Here is a 22,411-nt window from a genome sequence, read left to right as displayed (position 1 = left end):
TTGCCACAAGAATTAAATATTGGGCTTTTTGAACTGTCAGTGCCTATGCAGGAATGAAGGAAAACAAGTGGTCAAGTCACAAATCCTGCAAGCAAATTGTTTCAGATCTGAGGGGGATTTGTAAACCCTAATGCTGGTTCAAATTAGTAACATACTTTTTACCAGAAGTGCTAAAGAAGGTCACTTATGTTAATTCTTTTGTTTTCAACTGAATTTAAAATGATTTTATCCTGAAAATTACCAATATCTGTGCGATAACTAAAGGCAATTTATTGGTCATAAACTAAAGTTAGCATCTTTATTTAGATGCTCAGGGTTGCACAATGTCATGTACACAGTGCAGAAGGTCACAAAATCATATGAATAGCTGTGTTAATAATTAATATTTAGTTCTTAAATGGTTTGTGCCACTCTTATTTTTGTTTTTCAATTGTACCATAATATCTTCCATTAAGTGCAAAGACCCTTCCAATAATATCACCTAGAGATCATTTCACCCATTGCTCTGCTTGGCTGTTAACCTCTCGTTTCTCTCTTTAGCAATGGTGAGGTGGGTCACTTTTCCTCAGGGAAAAGATAGCTATGGCTTGTTGCTTTTGCCAATAACAAAAATGTTGCAGAGCCAGGTGGCAAGGCTGTATGTTGTCTTTGGCATCTTTCACATGAAGTGTATCGAAAGAACGAGAAGATCGCTCCCTGTTGGTGATCACACGGATTCTTCCCAGGTTAGCGCTTCTGGTCAACATACACAGGTTACCAGTGTCAAACTTGACGAAATGGGTATTCTGGTTAGTCTCCAAATCAATCTGAAGGGTGTCATTTACCTTGATGAGAGGATCAGGGTAGTAGTTGTAAACATCATGAGTTACCAGAGGAGAGACTCCTTTTGTGTCCACAGAGATCTTTCTCACCTTGTACAATTTGTACTTAGCTTCCTTGGGTGTAATACAATGAACATCAAAGTGCCTTGGTGTCATAGCAGAGGTGGAAATTCTCTCTGGTTTTGTCAAGGCTGATGACATCTGTTATATCAGCAGGGTAGGTTTATATCAGTTTGGACCTTGCCATCAATCTTAATGAACTGTTGCATCCAGACCTTCTTTACTTCATCTCCTGACGGAGTGTACTTAGGTCTATTCCTTCGAAAATGATGAGGGGGAGACATTCTCTCAAGCTTGTGTGGATGGATAGATGGATGAGAAACAAACATATTCATCAGTTTATTAGCATCCAGTGCTTTGGTGCTGCTACACGCTTCAGATCCTTCTTGGGCCCATGGTTGTGCTAGCCATGAAAAGAGCATTCTTCAATTCTTTTTAGTTTGTCTAAACTTTCTTTGAATTCAACTTGGTTCTTAAACCTACTTTGTTTTCCCAAAGTGGTAAAAAGGGAAAAAATAATTTCTGATCATGGAGATCCTTTCAAAATGGCAAATTCAAGACTAGCAGTGTCTAAAAGTATAACCAGAAAACAAGTATAATGTAAACACAAAAATTTTAATTCTGCACTCATTCTTTTGTTCATTCATAATTTGATCAATTTTTATTGAGTACCATCTGCACACCAGGATATCTGTTAAGCTCTGCCTAAAATTGGGTCTCTTGGAACTTCCATGCTATTAGAATGCAGTGCTGTTGACAGCTGCCATCCTGGAGATTTGCACAGTGTTACTGGAGAACACTTATGGGAGTCAAACTCTTCCTAGATAAGAAACTTTGGGTTAATTTCTAGAGAAAGTGGCACATGAGCTGTAAGATGAATGGGAGCAAGCCATGGGAAGGGCAGGGGGCTCCAGAGTTGACATTATATGCTTGAGAGAGGCTAGTTCAAAGGCAGAGAGGCGCAACTGAGTGGTACCTTAGAGAGTGACATGTGTACAGTGGAATACAGAGTGAGAGGAGTGTGAGGCAAGGGGGAAGCCTAGAGCAGAACTTTGCATGCCATGCTAACTCTCTCCTAAAAGCACTCGTAAAACCTTAGAAGAGTTTCAACCATTGGATTGGGATGATCAGATCTGTTGTTTGAATGCCAGTGCCAGTAGGAGTGTGGCAAACAGATTGAGGGTGGGGTGTGAGAGCTGTGGTCTGGGATCAAATTAGAAACGATTGCAGTAATCCAGGCAAGACGTGATGAGGTCCTGAACCAGATTGTTAACTATTTCCCAAAGACATAAAAACAAATTTCTTACACAATCCTGGGCCAGATGCTTTAAGCAGTTATTTAGAGGAAAGCAGATCATATCTGTTTACAGGCAGTGCTAGTTCATTTTTTTCTTTCTCATTAAACAAATACAACCCATCAAAGCAATTTAGAAGCCATATGATATTTTGTAACTTCTTAAGAAAAAAAACAACAGATAAACACATATTAAATCACCCATGCTTACAAACAGTCTACTCCCTTTCCAGGCAACCCTATGCAGATTAATTAGAACCAAACTCATACGTTCTAATATATTGTAGCATATATTCTGTTGTCCACCAATCTATTTTCAAGTCTGCGTAGGTGTGACTGTATACCATGATGAGCGAATGAACTGGAGAAATCAAAGTTATTTGATCTAGTTTTGTGATTTATAATTTTCAAATCAACATGAAGAGAAAATAGCAGGCATCAGACATCCATCTATGCTCGTACCAGGTCACACACTGTAATTCTATCCAAGCACAAGTTTCCATGGTAAACAGGGCAAGGCTTGCCAACACTTCACAGGTTTCCAAAAAGCAGCTATGTCCCCCTTGGGAGAACTTTGTAACTGGAAAAGAAAATCTTCACAGATGAAATCTCCAGCAAAATAAAGTCACAGACTGTGTTTCTGTAGCAGGCCTTTTGCCAAATGTCTCATCAACAAGTGTGGCGCTGGCAGTGACCCGTCCTGTGGTAAAAGTGGTAAAATGCCTCCACCAACCCTTGTTTTTATTTGCTCACAGCTTCCTAGAAAAAAAAAAATCTTACTTTGAGATGAAATTTTCCACGTTTCATCCCAGTCCAAAGGTGACTTAAATTTTTTTTTTTGGAAAGTTGAATTAAATTCAAGTGAAATTTGTGAAGTTTAGTCATTTGGGGAGCTATGTGTACACAAAGATCTCACTGGGTAACACGAAAAAAATCACATTTTCATTTTCCTTGTGACTTTTGGAAGACTAACTCCTTTTGATTCTTTTTTTTTTTTTTTTGAAAGGACTTAACCCTGTCTCAGTTAACAGGGGCAGGAAACCAACCATTTTTTCAATTTAGTCAAACTTTTTTTTTTGCCTAAGGAGAACTAGTAAGACTTTCTGTATTAAATCTACAGTAGTTAAGAAATTTTGGAATGTCCCCACGTACATTTGATAGAAAAAATATTTACAAATGATGTCTGTAATTCAATGAAATTCAATAAATCTAGTAAGCACCAGGCACTAAATGAGTGCTCAGTGTTTTAGATATATAAGCTGAATGAGGCAGGTCCTGTCCTCCAGGAAAGTATTGTTTGGTGATGGAGACAAGAGTAATACAAATGGCAGTACTGTAAGTCAGGATACAGTGAGTGTTAAAGCAGAGAGATGAGCAAAGTCATGTGGGGCCACAGGAGTATTGACTGCAGGATGGAAACTGTTTATTCTACGTTTTGAAGGATTGAGAGTGGCAAAATCAGTGAGTTGCGGAGGACTTCTCAGACTAGAGATCAGTGTGAGCAGAGCCATTGAAGTTAGAGATGGGACTAGTCAAGGTGGCTGGGATGTTGGGTGTGACAGGAAGGAGTAGAAAATAAAGTTAGGAAAAGTTGAAAATTTAAGCTCAGAGTTTCTCTACCGGTTTTGGGGGGGTAAGTGGTTCTTTGTCATCTTAAGGAGTGTGTGTCCCTGGTCCCAGCTTTCTGAAAGCCAGCAGTGCTCCATGGCATTTTGACCACTGAAAAGAATCCTCACACATTTTCAAATACACCCTGGGGGAAGCAGTATCACCTCTGCAAAAAAAGACTTTAAGGCGCCTTGGGTTCCAAGTTTGGGGGCAGTCCTTGGTTGCGTAGGTGATGAAGTTCTGCTAAAACGATTCTGACCAGAGTGAGGGCATGAGCAGCCCTGGGATTCAAGACAGTGATTCCTGGAGATTGAATCAGAGGAGGGGAACACTGGGGTAATCATTTCAGTCTATTGCAGTGGTCTTGAGAAGAGTCAGTGTGGACTAGAACTAAACGGTTTCATCACACTCATGCCTGAAATCACTAGTAGACATGATTATGGTGGTTTTAGGTGTTCCTGTTGCCTCTGATACTCCACCGTCCTGCTCTGCAGAACTCCTGGTGCTGTAGCTGCTTTCCTGTTTTTTTCTTTCCGCAAATTAATATCATATGATAAATTCAGTATTACAAAAACAAGATTTTTAGGGGGTGATCATAACACTCTTTCTACAACACACTTTCTAATTATAGAATAAACATGTTGGGGATGGAAAGCTCTATTTAAAAAACAAGACAAAAAAGAATGCTGTTTCTCTGTTTCATTTTAGTGTTTGGATTATTTCTTAAGTGTTTTTCTTTCTTTCTTTCTTTCTTTTTTTGTAAGGGAGTCTCTGTTGACAGCAGATTGAATAGTTTCTGAATCCCAGATGTCAGTGCAGTGGAAACTCAAAGTGGGTAGGCAGATGGAGTCTTTCAGAAGCACCACTAGTTGCCAAAACAGAAGACGGTGCCCAAGGCAAGGGAGGCAGGGAGGCAGTGTCACTACTCAGATGTGTGCAGGAAATCCTCGAGACTGGTGGTGAGGGGTGGAGAGCGTGGCTGCCCTCACAGAGCACCAGTCTGCATGCCTTGGAAGGGTGTCCTGACTCAACACAGCAGTTGTGATCACATTTTATAATGTGTCCTTCTCTCCCAACTGCTGAAACACTGCTGCCTTCTGGTTTTCCCAAGGAACTTTGGAAGGGACTATACTGACAGAAGATCAACCACAGATATGTTATGGTTAATTTTTTTTTTTCCTAAAAAACCCTTTTCAGGAAACTTTCAGGTGGTTTTTCACTTGAAACAAAATGGGATTGCAGACCCATTAAGCAACTGAAAACTTGTACCACATCTATGCAGAGGCCCAAGGACTTGAGATCACAAATTTGAATCTGATCTGAGTCATTAGCAAGACACTCATTCTCCAAACCTCATCTGAACTTTCAGCTAGTTTCCTGTTAAGGGTCTCTAAAACTGGCTTGGGCCCCTACTCAGATTTACTAGGGCTATATTCTCTTTAGTTTCTCTTGTGCAAAATTGTTAATTTTGCTCTTCATTGAGGAATATACTGAAAAAAAAAACGATTACAATGTTTCTGATTTTCCTGGTACCTTATATGTTATAAGGCATTTTCATATATGTTAACCCATTAAATACTCTGAAGCTCAGAGTATTAAGGGGTTTACCTAAGGTCACAGAATGGAAAATCCAGAACTCAAGTCCAGGTCTTTAGGCTCTGAGCTCAAGCTGTTCCGTCTACAGTTCGTTGTTCAATTACTAGCACTTTGATCCCCTGACCGGATGGTGAAGAGGGCCAGAACTTCTGAGCAATAAGATCTTTCAGTTCCGACCTAGGGTCTGCTGCTTTGAACAGTAAGGATCAGTTCCACTGGCAGTTTCCAGCACTCTTGTTTAGAAATTGCTATTGATGGCAATAGCTTTTGTGGCTCATGGCCCTCAGTGACAGGCAATGCCAGTGGTCGTGCGATCTCCTGGTGACCATTCCTTCCTATACTTTGCATGCAGTGACTCCCAGCCGCATTTTCTGTTGGCTGTGGTCATTCCCAGTTGCTCCTGTCAGAAGGTCCTCTGGGTCATTCCAGGGTGTCTTGCTTCCTGGAATAGCTTCTTGGCAAGCAGACAGCACAGCATTACAACCTTAGCACCACCTCTAAGGGCAGCTCGCAGCTCTGCTGCTCCACAGCTCTTCCTGGAACTTCTTCAGATAAGCCCCCAAAGTGACTTAGGGGAAGCAGGACTGTGGGAGGCCTGTACTTTCACACTGCTTCTTAGGTTTTGCTGGACTCTGAGACAGCGTTGGGTTTCCTGAATTTCCATTGGTTCTGAGTGAGCGTCTTGACGTTCTTCTTTCAGAAGTCCCATGTACTGCCCATAAAATTTCTCTCTATGTGCTCAGTCTTTCCTTATTGTGTGTTTATGTGAAACCAGCCCTGGAAATTGCTCAAGTATGCAAAGACTCAAGCTCTCATGATTTTTCTAATAGTGACGCTAAGTTATGCAGGAATTCAAAATTTGTCTCCATAACCACTTAGCAGTAACAGTAAGGTAAGTTTTACTCAGGGCTTGCCGAATGCCAGGGCTTTTTGTAAGTGCTGTTAGCTCTTAAAGCCCTCATAACACATCCCTGAAGAAAGTCCTGCTGTAAGCCCCTTTTACAAACAAGGAAAAGGAGACTTATGAAGTTCAAAGACCTGTTCAGGAGGCAATGAATAGGAGACCTGCCTTCTGGTTGTTTCTGATTTCCAGACGTTTCTAATGGATAAGAAATGATTATCATGTTAAAAAATTTGAGTGCATCCTTCATCCTTGCAGAGTGCCACATTTTCCCTGAGGACAGACTTCTTTAAGCCCCCTGTGATCTGGGCAGAGCTAAGACTTCTGTGGCAGACAGTTCTTTTCTCTCCTATCAGGCATTCCTGGTTCTTCTTTGCCAAGGTCCCAAGGTGTTTTCAGATGGCAGTGTGCTGTGGAGCCCTAAGGATCTGCGTCCTCATTGTCCTCTTTCAGCCACAGTGGTCCCATTCTTCTTTGCATGTTTGGTATAGAGGCAGTTTTGGATGAGTTGGGGGACCTTTGGGAGCATTTCTAGACAGAATATTACACTTTGAGTGAAGATAGAACCACATGAGGAGAAAGCCCCTTGGCTCTTACTTTTCCCTTCCTGCTGTGGATAATGTTGAGTGAGGAGGTGACTGGGGCTTGGGGAGCTTGTGGCCATTTACAAGCCTGAGGATGGAAACCAATACCCTGTGGGATATTAACAAGATGATGATAATAATAATAATAATAATAATAATAATAATAATAATAATAATAATAAAAACCTGGGTCTTTTTAATGTCATGGAGCCTCCAAATTAACCCTGGGACAACTTCTGAGTTTCTCATGAATTTGACCATAAATGTCCTTATATTTATGCTGACACTCCTCAAACTATGAGAAGTACCTGCTGGTCCACAAACTGTTGCTGCTCTGTAAAGAGATAAGAACAGAAATTGAGAATAAACATTTAGATACTTCCATAGTACCTTGTTTGATGTTGTTGTAGACTTCTTGAACAAGGTATTGACCAGTCCAAGATGAATTAAAAATGAAAACAACAACAATACCATAGGTAATTTAGTTGATAATTAGATTGATTTTTTTCTTACTGTTACCTAAGGGTATTATTAACCTACAGACTCGTAAGAAAAGAAGTTTGTGTCCACATGACAGGTACATCCTCAAATTTAAACAGATTTATTTGTTTTTTTTTAATTCTTATTTTTATTGACGTGTAGTCAATTAACAATGTTAGTTTCATGTGTACAGCAAAGGGATTCAGATATATATATATATAAAAATATTTCAGATTCTTTTCCATTATAGCTCATTACAGGAAACTGAATATAATTCCCTGTGCTATACATTAAGTCCTTGTTGTTTATCTACTCTATATACAGTAATGTGTATCTATTAAGGCCAAACTCCTAATCCATCCCTCCCCCTGCTCTTTCCCCACTATGAGCACAGTTTAAAATTAAACAGATTTATGTCACATGGTAGAGACCTAGACACAACTGGCTTTTCCCTCAGAGTCTGTCTTAATAAGCAACCCAAGTTGTGTTTTTCTGTTTGATCTGATTCTTCTGTAGTTGTCACGCTTTGAGGGAAAACCAAACCACTTGAGGTAAGCAGGGCAGCACAGACTGGTCACTTATTAAATATAGCAATAGTGTGAAATTGGTGACATTCAGCTCAGGGCTCTATCATGTGGTCCTTTAGGGGTCCCTCCCACCCAGCCAGCCTGTCACTCCTCTTCTTTTCTCCCCTATTCTTGTTTTTGCTCTCAGCCTGACACCAATTAGTCTTTCTCTTTTTAAGCTTAATTTTTTATTGAAATATGTTGTATTAGTTTCTGGTACACACCATAGTGATTGAGTTATATGCGCACACACACACACACACACACACACACACGTATATTCTTTTTCATTACAGGTACTACGGGCCCTTGACTATAGTTCCCTGTGCTCTACGGTAGGACCTTGTTGTTTATCTATTCTGTACATAGTAGTTTGTATCTGCTAATCCCAAACTCCCAATTTATCCCTTCCTACTTCCTTCCTCTCCTGGTCACCGTAAGTTTGTTTTCTATGTCTGTGAGTCTGTTTCTGTTTTGTAAATAAGTTTGTTTGTGTCATTTTTTTTAGATTCTACATATAAATGATATCATATGATATTTGTCTTTGACTTACTTCACTTAGTATGATAATCTGTAGGTCCATCCATACTGCTACAAATGGCATTATTTCATTATTTTTTATGGCTGAGTAATATTCCTGTGTGTGTGTGTGTGTGTGTGTGTGTGTGTGTGTGTACTACAACTTATTTATCTAGCCAGCTGTTGATGGGCATTTGGGTTACTTCCATGTCTTGGCTATTGTAAATGGTGCTACTATGAAAATTGGGGTGCATGTATCTTTTTGAATTGGAGTTTCCTCCAGGTATATGCCCAGGAGTGGGATTGCTAGATCATATGCTAAGTCTATTTTTAGCTTTTTCAGGAATCTCCATACTGTTTTCCACAGTGGCTGTACCAAATTACATTCCCACCAACAGTGTAGGAGGGTTCCCTTTTCTTTACACCCTCTCCAGCATTTATCATTTGTGGACTTTTGAATGATGGCCATTCTGACTGGTGTGAGGTGATACCTCATTGTAGTTTTGATTTGCATTTCTCTAATAATTTGCGACACTGAGCATCTTTTCTTGTGCCTATTGGCCATCTGTATGTGTTCACTGGAAAAATGTCAGCTTAGGTCTTCTGCCCATTTTTTGATTGTTTTTTTTTTTTGTTATTGAGTTGTATGAGCTGTTTATATATCCTTGCTGCTTATCTATTTTATAAATGGTAGTTTGTATCTCTTAATCCCATGCACTTAATTTGCCCCTCTCCCCATCCTTCTCCCCTTTGGTAGCCATTAGGTTATTTTCTTTGCCTGTGAGTCTATTTCTGTTTCACATACATAATTCATTTGAGTTATTTTTAGATTCCACATGTAAGTGATCTCATACACTTTCTCTCTCTGACTTATTTCAATAAACATGATACCCTCTAGGTCCACCTACATTGCTACAAATGGCAAAATTCCATTTTTAATGGCTGAGTAATATTCCATTATATATATGTATGCTATTCTTTATCCAGTCATCTGTGATGGGCATTTGGGTTGCTTTCTTATCTTGGCTGTTGTAAATAGTGCTGCTAGGAACATTGGGGTGCATGTGTCTTTTCAAATTAGTGTTTAATAAGATTTTAGCAAATAAATTCTCATAAGGGCACTTAAAACTTTGTGACTTTAGGAAGATCACTAACCTCTTTGAATCTGTTTCCTTGTTTGTAAAATGAGAACAATATGACATCCATTATATAAATAATAATAATACCTAGCATTTATCATATGCTTACTGTGTGCTTGGTACAATTTTAAGACCTTAATAGGTATTACCACATTTAATTCTCTTAATGACTATGATGTATGTGCTACAGTTTTAGCTGCATTACATGAATGAGGACTCTGACAGGTTATAGACCCATGGTTTGAATGCTGATGTGACCATTGGCGCCCTTCTGCTTGACCACTATGCTGCAACTCCCTATTGTAAATGTAAGACATTGGTAATATTGTGTGATGAAAAAATTTGGGTTGAAAAATAGTCTATCTAGTGATGTTTGTATGAACCACCATTTATATAATTGAATATTAATATATAAATGTGTAGAAACGAGCCATTTTAGGGCATCAAAAAAGGAAAAAAAAAAAAAGAATCACCTGGACCACCTGGCTTCTGGTTGGTTTTCTGTTCAGGAGTTTCCTAAAAGTAAACTTAATTATGGTGTTGATCTTGGTAGATTAGAACATATGAATAGCTTGGAGCATATTGCCAACTGGACCAACCTTTTTCAGGTTGATCCCTCAGCAGCCAGAAGCAGTGGAAAGATCTACTTTATTCCCCTGGTAGTCAGCCTGTTTGATGGAGGGCAGGGCTAATTTCAGGAAACATACAAGACCAGAATCAGAGGAGTTGGCCTCCAAGGCTGGCTCTTTTACTGCCTGGCTGAGTGACACTGGGCAAGTCACTTAACCCTTCTAAGTGTCAGCTTTCTTTGCAGAGAGGTTCCATTGAAATAACAGAGAAGTAAGTTGCTTGTAGACCATAAAACCTTGTGAACGCATTTTTATAATTTTCTGTTTATATCAGTGGCTAATCCCTGATATTGACACTGTGGTGTATTTGGAAGCAGTAACATGCTTCAGTGAAAATTCCACTGTCTCCGAGACAAGTGATCTGGGTTGCAGTCTTACTCCATATCCGACTTGCTGCAGCAATGTTTTTTCACTTGAAAAATGAGGGGGTTGTCTGTGGAGGGAGGATTTCTAAATGATCTCTGGGACCCTGAGCTATTTCATCTTCAAAAATACTGAGATATTTCCTTCATTTGCTACTGTTGCATCTTCACATAGCTGAAGCACATCTACAAAAGACACCAGAAACTGCTCTTTTGACACATAAAAGCAGACAGCACAGCTGTGGATCAGAAGGGAATCACACAGACACAGCTCAGATGTAGTCTGCCGAGGGAAGGAGCTTGTGTGCGTGCTTGGCGAGCACCCCAAGTACCTCACTGGAGTGGACACTACGTGAGCACAGTGCTATGAAGGAATTTTCAAATCCCAGGATGCAACTAAGGTTGGCAATATCAGCCCTGCTTAGCATATCAAAGCTACAAAGTTCAGTGTGGACAATGAGGAAACGGAAGTCCAGAAAGAACACAAATTACCTGAGGCTACACAGATAATCATCAGTAAGCAGGCTGGAACCCATCTCACCTAATTCCCAGGCCAGGGTTCTCTCTATTGTCCCATGCAGCCTTATTTACAAAGATGATGTTCATAAAATTATCCTGAGGAATTGCTCAGGGAAATCATTGCAAAGCACATAAAGAACACAAAACATTTGAAACACTCAGATGATTTATATATTTTTCACTCTTCTAAGACATGCGGATATTTTAGCAATAATTTTTTTAACCAACATATAATGTACATACATAGTTCATAGCATTCCCTGCATCATTGCCGAGAGTTACACGTAACTGCAAGGAAAATATTGTGAAATCAAGCTGATGGAACTTTATACTCGAAAGATTTCTCCTTTTGATGTTCTGTTTCACAGGCATCTGAAGCAGTTCCCTGAAAGAAGTCTATTATTTTGTGTGGAACAAAATGTAAACATTTAGCCCAGTTCAACCAGAAGGGGATGCATAGTGGTGAAAAAGTAATTGGAAGGGGAATGGCATGTTGAGACATAGTAAGACCTGAGGATCATGGTGGACTATTAGCCAAATACTAGTCTACAATAGCTTATTGTAAAAGCAAATATTCTACTTGGGCATTTCAAATGGAGTAAGCCATATTATAGCCAGAATTATAGTAATTCTCCTTTTATACTCAGTGTTTTCCTTTAATGTAGCATTGAGTCTACTCTTGTACTTCAAGTAAATTCAATAAATGGCAAAGGGACAGTAGCAAAGAAGCAGCTCAGTGATTAAAGCATAAAGAAGAAAATCTTTTAATCACGTGATAGGTTATTACAGAAGATGTTATTAGCTGCTAAGAGAGAAGGGACAGTCAGATAAGACATCAGGAAGAATATCTAATTACAAGATTCACTGAAAATTCAATGGTAAATTAATGGCTAACATTTATTGGGTACTTATTATGTGTCAGGCACTGCGCTAAGTGCTGCTCATGAACATCCCATTTAATCCTCATAAAAACCTAGATGGTAGATACTATTACTATCTGAATTTAATTGATATGGACAGTGAGGCTGAGAGACGTTCAGTGACCTCTCTGAGGTAACACAGCTAGAAAGAAGATGGGAAATGCTATTGGTCACCTATGCAATAGCTATTCCCTCCTTTATTTTACAAAAAGAACACCAATATTTTTCACCACTGCGGGGCAGAGTCCCTTTTCAGCCCCCGGTCTGTTTCAATCATGGTGCTATCTTCCCCTTGCCAAGTAATTGTTTCAGTCATGACAACGAGACACAATGTGGGCCAATGAGACATGAGAAGAAATCCTCTCTGGGGCTTCTGGAAGGCTTATCCTTAAAAAGATTCTTTTCACTTTCCCTGCCTCTGGGATGCTCTGCTATGGCATGTGGGTGACTTGAAGACATCAAGCAAACACAAAGGAAGAAAACCGAAGAACAAAGGTGATGTAATGAAGATGGCAGAGATGAGATGGAAAGACCCTGCTGAGTTAACTAATCTAGTATCACCCTATTTTATGACTTAATATGAGACATAATAAATATTCTTATCTCTTAAGCCACTTCTGGTTGGTTTCCAGCTGCTTGTTGCTGAATGCCACCTCACTGATAAAGTGAAAACACTAGGATTTAAAGCCATGTCTATCAGATACCAGAGTCTGTGTTCTTTAACACTACTGAAAATTGAAAGAGAAACAGAGAGACAAGCAAAGAGAAACCTAGGGTCAATTAACAGATTAATTCAAACAGAATAATAAAACCTAACTGTGTTGTTAGGGAGAACAATGGTATTTAAAATAAATTAGGGAGAAAAATGGCTTGAGAGTGGCTTGGGTAACGTTAAGGGAAGTGGGAAAAGAGTCTTGTAATTTCATTTTATTTGCATGCAATTTTTTCCATTCATTCAGTGATTCAACTCCCTGCTTATCCAGGCTTATGCAAATGCAACATGTGATACATCTTCCAAAGATAAGTCATGCTGAGAGGGGCAGTGTGCAAACTGAACTATAAATTGGTCACACCATTCTAAAGAATGCTGTTCAAACTCCTATCTTAGGGTGACCTCAGTGAAATTAGATTAGTGTGTGGTGTTTCCAGGTCTGGGGTGGACTGGGTGGGATTTACCCTTTGTAGAGGTACTCAAAGTATGGCCCGTGGACCTCTGAGGGTCCTTGAGTCTCTTTCAGGATCTTTATGAGTTCAATACTATTTTCATAATAATGTGATTATTTTCCTTTTTTCATCCTCAGTATCTGTGAATGAATAGTGGAGGTTTTCCTTACCATGTGAAATGTGGTATTGCAAAAGATTCAAAGTGGAAGCAGATGTGAGAATCCACCTGTCTTCTGCTAAGCCAGACATTAAACAATTTGCAAATATATAAAACAATGCTACTCTTTCCACTATTTTTTATGCTTTGGAAAATATAGGGTTGGGTTTTTTGGGGGGGAGGAAAATATGCTATTTATATCAACACATAATGAATTCACTACTGTCATTTTAAAGTAAGTAAATACATATTAAAAATTCTCAGTTATTATTTCTAATACAGAAATTATCAATAGTTAAAATCCATGTGTACTTTCCTTGGGGTCCTCAATAATTTTTAAGAGTATAAAAGGACTCTGAGACCAAAAAGTTTGAGGGCTTCTGCTCTAGACATTTATGATTAATACTAATGGAGAAGAGAGAGTTGTACAAGATAGACCTCAACAGAAAGAGAAATGGAGATTGAAAATCAGGCTCAAACTTATTTTTCAAATTGAGGGGGCTAGCTAAAGAATGGAAATAAGCTAAAAGGAAGGCACTAAAGAAACCAGAGAAAAGTGGGAGGTTCTGAGTTGATTAACAGGGGGTGGTAGTAGACAAGTAAAAGCTGAGATGCAGGGAATTTTTTGGAGGAAGGTTACAGTCCCCAGTTGTATGAGGGAGCCATGGATGTACTTAAGCATGCGGAGTCAGCTTGAACAGGAACCATGGATTAAATCCAGGAAAATAGATCCTCCCCCTAAAAAAATCCATGATGACTGGAGTTGTTAAGTATTGCCCAGAAGATATGACGGATTTAAATTATATAACTTATCTCTATGACCAGTCATAGAGACAAGAGGATGAGAAACTTCAGGCCCTAATTTTGGCTTTTTGAATAAAGTAAAGGTCTGGTCTCATTTCAGTTTACTAGATGCTTGCCAGTGGCATCGGATGCTTTAGGTATGGTTTCTTCTTACACCAAGTGGGCTGCTTTACAGAGAACCTTTCAGCTGAAGGACTTTTATTCTTGAAATGTTTTCAAAGCAAGTGTAGCCATTGCTTACTTTTGAACACTTGGCACACAAAAACCTTGTGAAAAGAATGGTTGGCTAGGAACTCCTAAATTGAGAGAAGAGTATATGAACGATTTAGGGCCTCACAGCTGGCAGAACCTCTCTGGAGGAATACTTCTTCAACTGAAGGCACACAAGATTTCCATAGATAAAGCTACAATGAAGATAAGCTCACACTCCAAAATTATAAAACATCAGAGAAACAATTCCTTATGAGTGACAATACATCAATTAATAGAACTATCAGGTGGAGACTGTCAAATATGTGTGCTTAAAGTGACATAAGAAAAGGAATAATATCATAAAGCATAAGATTATAAAAAGAATAGGTACATTAAAAATAATTAAATATAATTTTTAGAAATGAAAGCATGTAGATGCTGAAATTAGTGGATAGGCTAAAAATGCTGGGTATGGCTAAAAAGAAAACTAGTGTACTAGAAGGTAAATCTGAAGAATTATCAGTAAAGCACTGAAAAGAAAAAAAAAACATGTTGGAAATATTAGACATCAAGGGACCTTGAAGATACAGAAGAGGGATTTCAATAAGAAAGAATAAAGAGAATGGTGGAGAGGTAATATTCAAAGATAGAGCAGCTAAGATGATCAAAAAGCACATGAAAAAATGTTCAATATCACTAATTATCAGAGAAATGCAAATCAAAACTACAATGAGGTATCACCTCACACCAGTCAGAATGGCCGTCATTCAAAAATCCACAAATGACAAATGCTGGAGAGGCTGTGGAGAAAGGGGAGCCCTCCTACACTGCCGGTGGGAATGCAGTTTGGTGCAGCCACTATGGAAAACAGTGTGGAGATTCCTCAAAAGACTAGGAATAGACTTACCATGTGACCCAGGAATCCCACTCCTGGGCTTGTATCCAGAAGGAACCCTACTTCAGGATGACACCTGCACCCCAATGTTCATAGCAGCACTATTGACAATAGCCAAAACATGGAAACAGCCTAAATGTCCACCAACAGGTGACTGGATAAAGAAGAAGTGGTATATTTATACAATGGAATACTACTCAGCCATAAAAACTGACAACATAATGCCATTTGCAGCAACATGGATGCTCCTGGAGAATGTCATTCTAAGTGAAGTAAGCCAGAAAGAGAAAGAAAAATACCATATGAGATCGCTCATATGTGGAATCTAAAAAACAAAAACAAAAACAAACAAACAAACAAAAATAAAGCATAAATACAGGACAGAAATAGACTCACAGACAGAGAATATAGACTTGTGGTTGCCAGGGGGGTGGAGGGTGGGAAGGGATAGACTGGGATTTTAAAATTGTAGAATAGATAGACAAGATTACACTGTATAGCACAGGGAAATATACACAAAATGTTGTGATATCTCACAGAGAAAAAAATGTGACGATGAGTGTGTATATGTCCATGAATGACTGAAAAATTGTGCTGAACACTGGAATTTGACACAACATTGTAGAATGATTATAAATCAATAGAAAATGTTAAAAAAAAAAAGAGCAGCTAAGAATTTTTTCAGCATTGATTAAAAACAGCAGTCCTAAGGCTCAAGAAGCACGACAGGGTTCTTGGTAAAATAAGTAAAATAAATCCACATCTAGACCCATCTTAATGAAGCTACAGAATACCAAAGACAAAGAAATATAATAAAAGCAACTTTAGCAAAAAGACAAGTTAACAACAAAGGAATGACAGTCCAACCAGCTGGAGATTCTTAACAGGCATTGACAGAAGTCAAAGGACAGTGGAGAAATATCCTCAAAGTGTTAAGAGAAAATAAATATTAACCTAAATTCTATAGCAAATTAAGAATAAAATCTCCCCCACGAAAAGACATTTTCAGACAAAATAAGACTGAAAGAATTTAGCACAAAAGAACCGTGCAGAAGAAGCTACTGAAAGATGTAATTCAGGAGAAAGAAAATTGAACTAAGAAGAAAATGGTAAGGAGTGGTGAGCGGATGATTTCTGCGTCTCCTCTTACTGTTGCTGACTGCCCAGTGCCTTCCGTAGGGTGAGGGGCGGGGCCTGAGTGCGGAGATAAGGTAAGGAGAGGTTGCTTCTGCTGCACATTTATTTTTGTGTATGTGTAACAGTTTTTCCCAGCGGGGCAGCACTACAGATAGTGATAAGGGTCCCTTACTGGCCCTTCAAAGCCTATTGAACTCAAGTGCTACTGACATATAAAACTGTCCGATGAAAAATAACACCTGAGTCCAGAGTGAAGCAAAGAGATCGAGATCCCTAAATTACCAAGTCTAAAGTCCTGGAGTGGTGACAGTGGCAGTCATGGGGTTAGGAGCAGTGAGCACCTAACATCAGATTCCTAAAGGAAATTCTAGATTCTTCCTCTGAAGAAACATGCATTCTTCCCCTGGACTCTAATTAGACCTTGTTTTTTCTTTAGTCATTACGGATAATAAAAATGGAAGAGCAAGAACTTTGGGAAGAAAATCACCAAAGGGGATATGATTGCCAACAAGCCATTGGATTTCACATAAAGGGTTCTTTTAGGTAAATATTTCCTCAGTTTAATGCGCAATCATTTTTTTTTTCTGGAAATAAACTCACTAGTAGAAGGACAACTAGATGATTGCAGATATGCAAACTCCATAACCCCTCTGGATGGAAGGAATGCCTGTGCCCAGCAGGGGATGGGCACTGAAGGTCAGGAGAAGGGCAAGGAAACAGCAGGTGCTCCTGGCTGGCGCCAAGGGGGCTGCTGCAGACAGCCCCATAAAACATTGGCGGACATGGGGTTCCAGTGGAAAGGGAAATCCCAGGGCCGCTGAAAAGGGAGAGCTTCTAGGGAGAGACAGCCAAGTAGGGAAAATAAGAGTTATTCCGCACCTACCTCCACACCCAAATAGAGGTGAAACATGTGGGCTCAGGGCAAAATGGAAGTCTGAGAGCAGCAAGTTGTTTTGTATGACAAAAAAATCCCAGAAATCGTCCAAAGGAACACAGAACCAAGGGCTACTATGTTAGTATAGTTCTAACAGAAGCTTTTAACCAAAGTGCAGTGGTTTGGCTGAAGAAAAATTAAACTTTTGATCAGATTAAAGCTATTGTTTAGTGTGGTGTCATCAAATGGGATGAGTGATCAAGAGGCCGTTAGACTAGGCTTCTCCGGAAAGAATTTCGATTTAATAAAGCCTAGCTTTTCAAAAAATAAAACAGTTAATATTCTAGAAAGGTGCTGACAAGCTTCATGAGCCTTTCGTTGGGGAATAAGAATATTATAATTAAGGATCCTGGCAGAATAAGAGCTGAAATGCTGGCTCGAAGGGTTATGTTGACTTGAAAAGTAATTTAGGTGACATGATAACTCTCACTACTGATCTCTCTCTCTTCTTTTTCTTTGGTTTCTTTTTGACTCAGAAGATACGGACAGTGGATTGCTTTCCCTTTTCCTTTTTCCTTCCTTCCTTTCATTATCATCATTACTACAACATGAAGATAGCTGTATTATCCTTCCTGCCCCCCATTCCAGCAGGAGTGTCTGCATGCAAATCCAGGAAGCTACGCCAGTTCAGCTTCACAAATATTTATTGAATGTCTGCTATGTCAGTGAGGTACCAGGGACCAAAGCTATAAAGATGGGGTGATATAAAGGTGAGCGAGGGAGGCAGGCAGGTGAAGCGGTCAGGTCATTCTTATGAGCTGGACGATAAAGCTGGCTGAAGTGACCACTGTGTGCAGCCTGGGGTTTATTATGAACGGAATTTAGTGCTTAGGACGGAAGTTTTCAATACTGGCTGCTTTCTAATATTAGAACAACCTGAGAAGATTAAAAAAAAAATGTGTTTCCCAGTTCTCACCTCCCAGATTTTGGGTTAATTATCTGAGTAAGGCTCAAGTCTTAACAGCCATTGGTTTAGCAACGAGCAGTCTTATTCCAAAGCCTGGTTTCAGACTCCACCACCCAAGGTTTCAATTTTCTCATCACCAAATATGATAATTTTAGTATTTACACATGGTGGATGTTTGCCAGGCAGCTTGCTTTCCACTGGAAATGGCCCTCCCTGACTCATGTGGTGCCAGGGGGGCTGCCAGTCCCATTGCCTGCCTATCTTTGGTGGAAAAAGGGATGGCCACAGGACTCAAGGCCCTTGGAGCCTTTGGTCTGAGTGTTGTGCACATGATTCAGCAGAGCCATCCAAAGCCTTCCATGATGGAGAGAAGAGGAGGGTGGGGAGAGCAGGAGGGAGGGAGTGAGCAAGAGAAAGTTCTCTTCTGGCCTCTAAGGACAAGCGTGGAGGCTTGGAGCTCCCAGCAGTCAACCTCCGCAGGTATACCAAGGGTGACTGGCTGCGGGTGAAGTCAACAGTCAGAGGAAACCAGAGCTGAGAAATGAAACAGTGACACCCCTGATAACGTCATCCGGTCCCCTGGAGTCAGCCATTTCTGAAGCTAGGAATACCTACTCCTGGACTTTCCGGTTATGTCAGACAGTTAATTCCCTTTAATGCTAATCTATTTTGAGTCAGTTTTACATTATTTGTTACCCCCCCAAAATGTCATGAAGCTTCTGTGAGGATAAAGTGAAGTAATGTAGGGAAAACACAAATCCCAAGGTGTTAGAAACACTCAGTAAATTCTGGTTGTCATCATCGCCATCACCATTCTTGTCACCTCGCTGCCACCATCGCCCGTCTTTCTTCTTCAGTGGACTGTGCAATGGGAGGCAGCTACAATATGTTCTCCCTCTTGTACTGCTTATTAGGAAGAGCTGAGACTTTTTTGACATGTTCTGTAGTTTGTTGTTTGTGTTCTCCTAGCCACCGCTCAGAATTCCATGAAGGAATGAGGATGCTTCACGCTTTGGGGCCTTTGAAATATACCCAGCCTTCAGAGTTTCATGCAACAGGCAGAGGAATATTTAAAAGACATCTGTTCTTTATATTTCACCACCAGTTGAAAAATTTTAAGCCTCAGTGACCACTCCGTGGTTTACTTAATGTTCTCCAAGTGCTCGCTGCATGGTTCTACTTCTATACGTTTGCTCCAGTTTGACTCAAAGTCCTTCCTTGCCTTTTCTTTGTCCATCTAAGTCCAGTTGCCCTCCAGGACCCAGATCAACTCCTTTGTTATCTTTGAAGCTTTTCCTGAACACTCTCTCTGAACTCGCTTCCCTTTCCTTAAAATTTTAGTGTCCTATTTTGGTGAGTTTTAAATGAGTGATTGCTTTGTCTCCTCAACAAGATGGTATTTTCATTGAAAGGCAGGGGAAATCTCTGTGTTTTGCTGAAATTCCCATGCACTTACCACGTTCTCTATGGCTGCTGGTTCGAAGAGTCTCATTCAGATGGGGCACTTCCCTCAGGGGCAGATGAGGAGTTGCGTTGATCGGTTGTTGGCCTAGTAGACCTAGCTCCAGAAGAATCACAGCGGCCTTTATGAGCCATAGCTCCAGCTGCAAGGACTTCTAGGCACCAGGCCTTAACTGCCTGTGCAGTTTGAGGCCAAATCACATAGTTTATTTTTCTGTTGTTTTCTCTTCTACTTCTGCCACAGCTTTGCCTTGGAGATTGGTGTGGAAATTTAAGCTCCAGTTAAACATGAATTCTCATTAGTTATGCCGTAATCTGGTCATATTCTAGGAGTCTAAATGTCAGTTTCCCAAAACTGTCTTTTCCAGGCCTTTTTCTTGGCTACTGTGTAGATCAAAGATGCGCACTGTCCAGTGAGGTCACCTTTCTGGTGTATGATGAGGTGATGATTCCTGCTGCTTTAGACTAATTTAGATGATGATTATTTAATTAATAAATAAACACATTTGTCTCCTTTCCCCAAATATAATTGTACTGGCTTTGTTAAAGCCAAGATTAAAATGAATAACCTGTTCCATCCTTTCCTTCAATTTTGAATTCTTAGGATTTGTTTTTGTGTTCTTTGGGCAGCTCATCTGTTAACATGCTGGAACATGCAAGTAAAGGATGCTGCACCTTAGAGTACACATTGGCAAGGGTCCACCAGAAGACGCAATGCATTTAAAAGCCCTTTGGAAGCTGTAAAACCCTGTACAAGAGAGGGCTACTGTTATAATTAGAAGGTTCATGATTCTGGTAGCTGCAGAAGAGGCGTGTTTTACTTTAGTTCATAAGCTTAATTTCTTCAGGAGTTTGGTAACAACATCCCAGCATGTCAACATGAAAATGGTTTATTGCACATATCAGCTCTGGCTTCTTCACTGATTACATAAAAAAACCAAGAGAAAACCCAACACACGCACACACACACACAAACCCCTATATGTATAATTTAAGGGAAGATACTGAAAATATGAAAAAAAACTTCTGAAAAGCAACTTTTCTGGGAAACTATAAATACATATAACATTACATCAAAAACCACTAAATAAGCCATTATTCAGTAATCTTAACAACATAGATGACATACAAAGGAAGGGCTATTTACTCTATAGACCATTAAAATGAGCACAAATGGATATGTTTTCACTTATATACATGGACTCGAACCTTAGACACTAGGAATCAGAGTATTTTGTCATGTAGCATCAACACATAGTACATATTGCAACACAAAATGCATGTTGTATGATGACAGTATTATCAACTAGACAATAAAGCCCTCTTTGGCCATCATTTCATACATGGGTGGCAATTATGAAATGAGAAAAGGAATTGTGTCTTTAAAATTTTTTCTGTTTAAAACCAAACAGAAAACAAGCTTAAACATCAGTCCTGCTCTACACTAATAATTTTGAAGTACACCATGTGTACAAAAGGATCAAGAACCAAAATATATTCATACACAATGGTAGGCTGGCGGTGACCTGAGTTGGCTTGCCCCAGCTCACAAGACCCAGCTCCTCCTTCAGTGAAATTTATGATTGGAAGTCTTTACACCTTAGAAATTGTCAAATGCTACAAATCAATGTCCCCCCCACCCCCGCAAAAGTGCAGGTTGTTAAACATTTTCCAGCACACCACTGAGAGCCAAATATAATTGAGTGCTGACAGATCACAACTTTCTGATGGTGTCCCATAGTTGCTGGCTGTATTCAAAGTTGCAAAAATCTCTGCCAGGTGCTTTGAACATTGTATAGATAGTTTAATATTAAAGCAAAGCTCTTCTCATCCGGAAATTAGATCCAGAGGTACGCAGGCCAACGTCACCTACCTGTTGCATACAAATTATCTCAGTAGGTGTGGAGTTCCACAAACGTGGACCGTGGGTGTGCCAGAGTGATCTGCGAGGGTTCCAGAACACTGTGTCTCACAGCTGTAGAGTGAGTGAGTGCCCAACATGAGACTGAGTATACATTTATGTATGTCATAATTTCATTAACGACACACTCCTTATCATTTCCTTGAGATTTCTTGTAACTCGCATAATCCTCAAGAATGACTCCACACTTCTTCTGATAAGCTGATGAAAGCAGCTTTGTCTGGTAACCAAGTTACTGTCATCAAGGAGTCACGGGTTTGGTTATTCAGGAAAGTCTAACTTCACCTTTGTTCACGAATGTTTCCCTTGGTTTCAACGATGGGGTCCATTTGGGCCCTGGTCTTCCCAAGTGGCCATGAGGTCTCACTGGTTTGGCGGCCAGCTCCATTTTCAGGAGCTTTCTGTTTGTTCTTTTTTATTTTTAACTTTTTCTTTTTTTCCAAAAGAGAAGTCCTTTCGCATCAGCCCCTCTGCATATTCTTCTTGACTGGCTCTAGAAGTTGTCTGTCTTTCTGAAGATTGCCATCCGTGTTTTTGAAAACCCTGATTTCTGGAGCACACGTTTCATCCTTTTCATTTTAGCTCTGCTAGTATATAAAGATTTTCACGTGCCGTCATCCATGATTATCTTTCCATAAAAAAGAGCCCGTGAAAGCACAGTGCCTGCTCACTCTTCTGGAACTTAGACCTCAGGACCTGCTTCAAGACTGCTTGTCAACGGTTTGCATCCCCCTCTTTCCACCACCCACGACTCTCTAGTTAATACTTATTTCAGGATCCTGTATACACAGCATGCATGCAGGAGTTCATCCATCGACTCAACAAATATTTACAGGGGACA

At 39.9% G+C, this 22,411-nt stretch overlaps 1 pseudogene; it reads right to left on the bottom strand.

The window, feature by feature from the left end:
- Positions 1-493: 493 nt before the first annotated feature.
- LOC102543683 (small ribosomal subunit protein eS4, X isoform-like) lies at positions 494-21,958 on the bottom strand (annotated as a pseudogene).
- Positions 21,959-22,411: the final 453 nt, after the last annotated feature.

Source organism: Vicugna pacos, chromosome 21 (assembly GCF_048564905.1).
Source record: "Vicugna pacos chromosome 21, VicPac4, whole genome shotgun sequence".
Taxonomy (NCBI): Eukaryota; Metazoa; Chordata; class Mammalia; order Artiodactyla; family Camelidae; genus Vicugna; species Vicugna pacos.
Note: the sequence above shows the minus strand (reverse complement) of the source record. Positions and strands in the feature narration are given on the sequence as shown.